At 37.6% G+C, this 8,198-nt stretch overlaps 1 non-coding gene and 1 pseudogene across 1 annotated transcript; both read left to right on the top strand.

Annotated features, from left to right (window-relative positions):
• Positions 1-3,813: 3,813 nt before the first annotated feature.
• On the top strand, positions 3,814-3,915 carry LOC123414492 (annotated as a pseudogene).
• Positions 3,916-4,172: 257 nt separating this feature from the next.
• LOC123414419 lies at positions 4,173-4,265 on the top strand. Its single transcript, XR_006614389.1, has one exon. It is a non-coding gene; the product is annotated as a small nucleolar RNA snR60/Z15/Z230/Z193/J17 (small nucleolar RNA).
• The last annotated feature ends 3,933 nt before the right edge of the window (positions 4,266-8,198 follow it).

Raw genomic sequence — 8,198 nt, 5'->3', positions numbered from 1 at the left:
AGAGGTCATTGATGTATGAGATTATGAATTCATTTATTGATTCGGGGCTTTGAAAGATGTCTTCGTAAATCGCCTTCCTTTTAGCCCTCCAAATTGCCCACAAAGTGACCACTAGTAGGGTATACTGTTTTTGTGTTAATTGATCATGCATAACAAAGATCCAGTTCTTGGCATTGGGTTCATTGTTCTGGTTGATTGTCTCAACCAACATTTCATCAGAGAGAGCCCAAATACACCCCGACATGGTGCATTACATTATTGCATGTCTCCAGGAATCATTTTGACCACAAAGGGCACAAAGTCTTTTCGTCGCCATATGGCGATGGTGTAGCACACCATTGATGGCATCGAATTCCTAGCCAACTTCCAGAGGAAAACCTTGATATTCGAAGGGACCTTAGTATGCCACAGAGATGTCCATGCTTTACCTTCTGGAGCCCCTTGAGCCCTAGTTGAACCAACATTTCCATTTGCACCATTCTCCCTGATATTAATCACCATTTTGTAAGCTGGCCTAACGGAGAAGCGGCCCGTTCTTTCGTGCGACCAAGCCCAGAAATCAGCAATTGGTATCGTGCACAATGGAATTGCTAGGATAGTTTGAGCGTCTACCGGTAAGAAAACCGAACGAATCAGGTCCTCCTTCCATGTTGTCGTCGTGGCTTCAATCAGGTATGAAACCCAGTTTGGAGGATCATTTACCAGCGCCACTATCGGCCTCATATTCCCTGTTCTGGGAAGCCAGTTTGATCGCCATATGCTTGTCCCTTGACCAGTCCCGATCCTCTTGATAGCCCCCTGTTTAATAACCTCCCTTCCATCTAGGATTGCCCTCCAAATTTGTGAGGGATGGTTGCCCAATTCTGCATGTAGAAAGCTGATGTCTGGGAAATAAACTGACTTCAGAATTCGAGCAGTGAAGGATTCTGACAAATGAGTGAGTAAAAGCGTATTTAAGCAGGGAAGCTGCCACTTTGATTCCTAGGCCCATTGGTGAAGAAACCTAGGCCCATTGCACTTTAACTCCTCCCAATTTCTTTATTTGTGTTACCTCTTTGCCTATGATTAAGCAACATAAGTCTTATGTTACCATGTGTTGTCGTGTTTATATATTACTATTACCACACCATCCATGCCTTTGTAATGTACTCCCTCCGTTCCTAAATATAAGTATTTTTAGATATTTCAATGTACACTCCATACAAAGCAAAATGAGTGAATGTATCATCTAAAATACATCTACATACATCTGTATCTAGTTTTTATTGATATCTCTAAAAAGACTTATAATTAGGAACATAGGGAGTAGGTGTAGCAAATTCATGTAATAGGCAAGAGAGACATGCCTGTTATTTGCTAGGGATGAGGTGTTCAAGTATCAATTCTATCATCTCTCTCTTCCCGCAAACCCCTTAATTTATGGTACACTAATTTTCCTGCCTATTATTTGCTAGGGATGAGGTGTTCGAGTGTTAATATTATCATCTCTCTCTTCCCGCAAAAAAAATCTATCATCTCTCTCTCTCTCTCATACTTGATGTAGTAGTACTAACTACTAAGATAGCACATATTCTGAATAAAAAGTACATGTTATAACACATGAACAAAAAGTACAATCATTTCAAACCTAACTGAAAGAAAGATGCACATATTTTTTGAAGAAGCCTATAGGAATGGATGAGAAAATAACACATCACATTTGAATAGTATTGAATGTGTTGCATATGTTCACCTAAATCATTTCGTTATTATCCTCTACATTGTTAATTGCAGAACCAAAGACTAGCGATGGTGCAAATAAAAGAAAGGTTTAGTGACATGCATTTTCCTTGTACCGTGGTCCTAATATTACAAGGTGAAGTGTCTAGCCACCAACTTGAGTGAGAGAGAGAGAGAGAAGGGGAAACACGGTGTGAAATATAACCAAATTGCAATGGTTACGTGTTTGGAATTGCGGGTTGAGGATTCGAGGTGAGATTGCAAGTGGAAATGGATAGGACAAGAAAATTAGTTTTTTTAGGCTGGCAAAAGAAAGCGTGATACAATACTAAATGAAAGTCGACAATTTTATATAGGTGCATGTATATCTATATGTTACCTATACTGCTTCCGTTTCTAAATGTAAGCCATTTTACAGATATCAATATGCACTCCATACAGATCCATATAAAGATGTTTTAAAGTCTAGATTCCCTCATTTTTCTATGTATGTGGTCTATATTAAAATCTCTAAAACGGACTATATTTAAAAACGGAGGGAGTAGACAAATTTAAGATACATTTTTTGGGATGGAAGGAGTAAGATGTTGAATTGCTCGAATATGCCCGTTGTAACGTAATGAAAAAAACACACAAATATAAGACAATTTTTTTTATGCGGGGAGTATGATGTTGAATCACTTGAATATGTCTGTTGCAATGCAACGGAAAAGAAAACAAAAAATTGAAGACAAAAATTTGAGGAATAAATTAGAACGCAATGAAAAAGAAAATATAAAAGATCGACCACATACGTCTACGCGGATCTGGCAATGGTATAGCCTGGGAGTAACGCACTAGCAGCCATACTTCATCGCGATCGTATAGCCTGGGAGTAACCCACTAGCAGCCATACGTCGACTGACCTTTTACCTCCACAAACCCGACGAATCAGGGCGCTAACTGATTCATGAGTGCATCCTTGCTGACAGATGAATGACTACAAGCGTATTTAAGTAGGGAAGCTGCCACCCAATAATCATTAAAAAAATTGAAGAAGCGAACAGGAAAAAAAATGAAAATTAACTAAAAGAAATAAAAATTTCCATAACAAAATTTGGAGAAGAGAGAGAGAAAAAAAACTACTATCATCAAAATTGGATGTACGGAATTGAGAGGAGCAACAGAAATAAATAAAAATCAGCATTAATAAAATCTGAGATAAGAGAAAGAAAGAAAAGAGAAATTCAAAATCATCTGAGGTAATTAAAAAGATCGAATTTGGCTGTAAGAGGAGCAACAGAAAAAAAAAATCAAAATCAACATTAGTAAAATTTAAGATAAGAGAAAGATAGAGAAGAAAATTTTGAAATTATCAAAAAAACTTAAAAAGATCTACGGATCTTGCGATCGTATAGCACCGGTCGAAGCCGGATAGCAATACGTCGATCTTTTACCTCCGCAGACCCGATGGACCAGCGCTAACTGATTCGTGACCGCATCGTCGGTGATCACAGGGTGAGTACAAGAGTATTTAAACAGGAAAGCTGCCACCCAAGCTGGCGGTGTGGTACTAAACAAGGTTCGAGCGGCATGCTAAACGCGCGCTGGGCCACCCTCGTCCGCGGCCCATTAGCTAAACGGGTGATTTTCTCATTGACAACGGGCCACCTAAATTGATTTCGTCCTTCCAGGCTTGAGGTCTAATGCTGCTAATTCCTTTCTTGGGTGTCTGAGGCATGTTGATTTTACTCATTTGAATCCTTCTTTGTCTCTGATTTATCGTTATGGTGTGAGGATATTTCTGTGATATACTTGCTTTGCGAGCATATTTAATCCGGACCTAATTTCTGATCCTTGGAATTTTTTAAACTGAACTATTCCCAAAATGATTGAGAAAATTGGACACCATTTGGTTTGTAAGATAACTATTTGAAATAATTCACTTTTGGAGTTCATAACCATCAGATTTGGAACTAACTCATTACATGTACAAATTTCTGATGAAAGGCTTCTTACACCACAAATGAAATATTTTAACCCTCATGGGTGTTAAGATGAATGTGGTTCGTCCATTATTATCTTGATTCAAGAGGACCATTTGATTTTTTGATAGGACAGTGAAGATTGATATTTGGCCAGGTTCGTAGTAACTCGCATTTGTTTACCTTGCCGACCATACTGCTAGTGCTATATCATCACCTATATTCCGAGTCCTCTAAATTAATTTGTTTGATGTTTGGTGGCTGATGTCTCATTTGTTTTGTGTGTAAGATCAATATGGTCGGCGATCCATATTTTTACGTTATAAAATTGTTGCTTCTTACCTACGAGTTGTGAACTTTATTGCCAACAGTGTTTGATCAATCTTATGAGAAGCTTATGCAACGTCTGGGGATGAATAAGAACATGAAAAAAAATGATGTCTTCTAAAAGGAAACATTTTTTTATTTGCTATTTTAATTTTGTTCTTGTAATGCCAATGATGATTACAAGTGCATAGTTCAGATGATCAAACCATGATTACTTGAACAAATAGTCTTTTGCTCCTATAGCTGACGGCAATTACAACAACTTTTGATCCAACTATTCGTATGTAGTCTCATGTTCATTTTTGTTCGACCATTACACTTATGATTCTAATATTCCAAGTCACATTCTTATTCCTGGGATGGCCTACGTCCGCTCTGTGGGACGGAGGAAGATTCGAATCACATATTTTTCTCTTGCGTATCCATGAAATTCCTCTAGAGTTGTTTTCGCAAAGTGGTCGGCAGATATTGGTCTGACAACAATTTCCCTGACCTCTTCGCTGAACTCCAGGCTTTGCCTCCGAATCTCCGCCCCACTAGGTGACTGACTATTGGGGTGCTTGTCTGTATACTATGGACGGTTCGGAATAAGCTTGTGATTCAACGTTGACCTCCGTGACATGCTACTACGCGGTCTTTTAAATATGTGGCTTTATGCAGCTTTGGCGGCCGCTTAGCCGTCCGCGAGACCATGACGCCGTCAACAACATCATTGCCCATCTTCGGGCGTTGGCTCCCCGCTTGGCGCCGCCGCCCCCTCCTCCACCACCTATGTATAAAGTTTATGCAGCTTGTTCGGCGCCGCTATATTTTTCTGTTTCTTTGGGCTTGTTAAGCTGTGCCCTCAGCAGAACCTGCGTACCTTGTGTTTGTGCTACTTGCGTGCGCTGTGCGTGTGTGTGTATGTGTGTTTGTCTTGTGGTTATTGTTGGACATTATGCTTTGGTGGTTTGTTTTATTTATAAAGCGAGGCGAAAGCCTTTTTCGGTAAATAACAATGTATAAGTATTAACACTGCCACTACATCCTATCTTACTCACACTCTTATGTCTCTTCTATTAAAGGACAATCTGTCGCCGTCGTGATGGTTAGACCTTCTTCTATCAATCGACCTCTCCCCACCCTCCCGTACGCATGATTGGAAGAAAAATCGGAAAAACCACCCACCGCTCCTCTCATCCATGCTCGAAGAAACTGCCTAAAGAATTAAAAAAATTGACCCACGACCCACGAACACACGTCCCATCCTCTGTCTCCCCCACCCTGTCACTGCCGAACCAATCTCTATCCCTTCCCTCGGTAATTATCCGCTTCTGCTCCCCTCATCGTCCTCTCGTGTTCGTCGTGGCTGCGGTCTTGTCCACAAAATACGTCGCGTCGTCGTGGATGCGGTCCTAGACGTGGACATCGTTGCTGGCCTCGCACTCCATCTCCGTCCATGTCGCGTCGTCGTCGTGTTGACCACCGTCGCGCGGCCTCTGTACGCTGTCCACCCCACTCTTAAGGTCCATGGGTAAAGTGTAAGGGTCTCCAATATGGCACCGCTCTGCTCTAGTGCCGCAAAGCTCAAGTTCTCTGGCGACGTCATCCACAGCCCTCCATACGGATCTCTCATCGAGCGATACTGTAGGTCACGGTTCTCCTTTTTTTTCTTCTGCTTGTCATGGGATTGTGCTGAAGGCTTCACTTTTCTGTTCGTCATGGGAATGTGTTTGAAGGATCTTGATTACGGCTATCTTTTCTGAAGTTTTGCGATACTTCTTATTGCAAGGAAGACGAATTCCTTAAGAAACTAGAAGACGTACAGTTATTGTTTATGCATGCTAATTGTTGTTCAATTTCAGATAAGGGTTGAGCCATCACCAGCGGGTTTGGATTGTATGGCTATATATACATCGTCTTTTCATGCCTACCAATATTTTTATGATATTTAAAAGAATAGTTCATTGTTAAAATATCTTTTACTGAACTTAACAACTTAACTCATTTCCATACATTAACTGTTGCAGAATTATTGCGCTAGAGATTATGTTGCCATGGAGATTGGCGAAATCTTATCACTGTACTTGTTACTAGCATGTACCATATTGCAGTTTAGAAATATAACTAAGGTATTCCATGAAATTTTTTCTAGCTTTAATTTTCTACTATATTGTTCTGGGTCACATAATGCATACCATGAGCACTCAGACCAAGTTATTTTGGGCCATCTTCACCTATTTGCCATACTGACCATGCATGTGTGGCACAGTGCATCCTCCATACACACAGTTTCAATCTGATTTTGCTATTAAATCCGCTTGATCATTGATGACATTTATATATCCTTGATTTTACTTAAGTGAAATCATTTTTTGAATTTCCGAACACTTTTTGATAATGAAAATAACATTTAAAAAGTAAATGCACAACTTAAAAAAATCTGTGAACAACTTAAAAAAATGATAACATGTTTTGGAAAGACGAACAATCTTTGAAAATTTGGAACGAATTACGTAATAAGGAGAACAGAAATTAACATTCCAAACAATTTTTGAAAACACTTGGAACACTGTTTGAATTTTTAAACAAATTTGAAAAAAGAGAACAAAACCTAACATTCCGAACAAATTTTAAGACAAAGATTAAACATAATGAACAATTTTTGAAAAGTCGAATATAATTTGTTTTAGTTATTGAATAAATTATGAAAATCTAATCCTTTTTAAATTTTGAATCTTTTTCGTAATTTCCAAACATATTTTGAAAAATTGAACATCAACAGAATATTTGATTTTTCATAAATGCAATAATTTTTGCAATTTCTAAACAAAAGGAAAAATAAATAAATAAAAAGAAACAGAAAAAACAAAAACGAAAAAAAACAATAGAAAAAGGAAAACAAGCGGTTTATGGAACGTAATTCCGAATGTCGCTGAACGCTATGTGTAGATCTCGAAGTGGGCCGCACGCATACTTTGTTGCACCGAGCGGGAGGTCCTATTTGACGCAAATCCAACGCGTGCAGTGATCCCATGTTGTAGAGTTTGCAGGATTTTTATCCTAAGGACCAATGCTTTATTTTTCATATTATTATCAACTTTTAAATCCATACTGCAGCACAACAATTTTCTGAAAGTAGATTATTTTGCAGAAAAGAACAAACAATTTTTCGAATGCAAAAATTTCTTAAAAAGTTTCTAAGATTCGCGAATATTATCTGAGACCACGAGCAGTTTTCAATTTTTGAACAAAAATTGGAAACATTCAACTTTTGTAAATTCCGACCAAAAATTGAAAACATGAATTTCATTAAATATGCAAACAAAATTCGTATTCATATGCTATTTTTGGAAATGCAAACAAAATTTTAGGCATGTGAACATCTTTTGAAACTGCAAACAAAAGTTGGAACCGGGAGTATTTGTTGAAGCATGAACAATTTTCTAAAAAATTGTTAACACTATTTTCAAACCAGACTACATTTTAAAATTTATGAACATATTTTTGAAATCATGGACATATTTTGTGAGTGAGAACATTTCTGGAAAAAACTTCTTCTTGATTTAAAAAATTTCTTATTTTTTGAAACACGAAGATTTTTTGAAAATTTGTTCATTTTTCCATTCTATATACCTGTCTTCAATTTGTTTTCACATTTCAAAGAAGTTTAGAATTTCAAATTTTGTTCCTATCTTTTGAAAGAATTTCAAATTCCAAAAAATTGTATTTTGCAATTTTGATCGCATTTCAAAACAAAAACAGTAGTTTAAGAAAATGTTAACAGAAATATGTTTTGCAACTTGTGACAAATTTTGTAAAAATTGGAACATTTTTTGAAAGCCCAAGAACAAAAGTTGAAAACACGAACATATTTTGATATTTCCAATCAGAATTTATAGACTCGAATATTTTCAAAATTTGTGAACAAATGTTCTAAAATGCGAACGTATTTTTCAAATCAAATAAAATATAAATAGAACCAAAAAAATCCAGTACGGAAACCTTGTAGATGTTTCCCAAAACCATAAAACAAACAACTGGGAACCTCTAGAAGATTTTGAAAACCGGACACGCTAAAAACGTTTAGATGGGCCAGCTCAGTCTGAACTATCGCTCGCTCGCCTTTGCCATCAGTCGACTGTTTGATACAGAGCGTTAAAATCTGATAAACTATATTCATTACAAACAGCAAGCTAAAACAGATTA

The sequence above is a fragment of the Hordeum vulgare genome, chromosome 7H, assembly GCF_904849725.1.
Source record: "Hordeum vulgare subsp. vulgare chromosome 7H, MorexV3_pseudomolecules_assembly, whole genome shotgun sequence".
NCBI lineage: Eukaryota > Viridiplantae > Streptophyta > Magnoliopsida > Poales > Poaceae > Hordeum > Hordeum vulgare.
The sequence above is the reverse complement of the archived record's forward strand: the minus strand, read 5'-3'. Positions and strand labels throughout refer to the sequence as shown.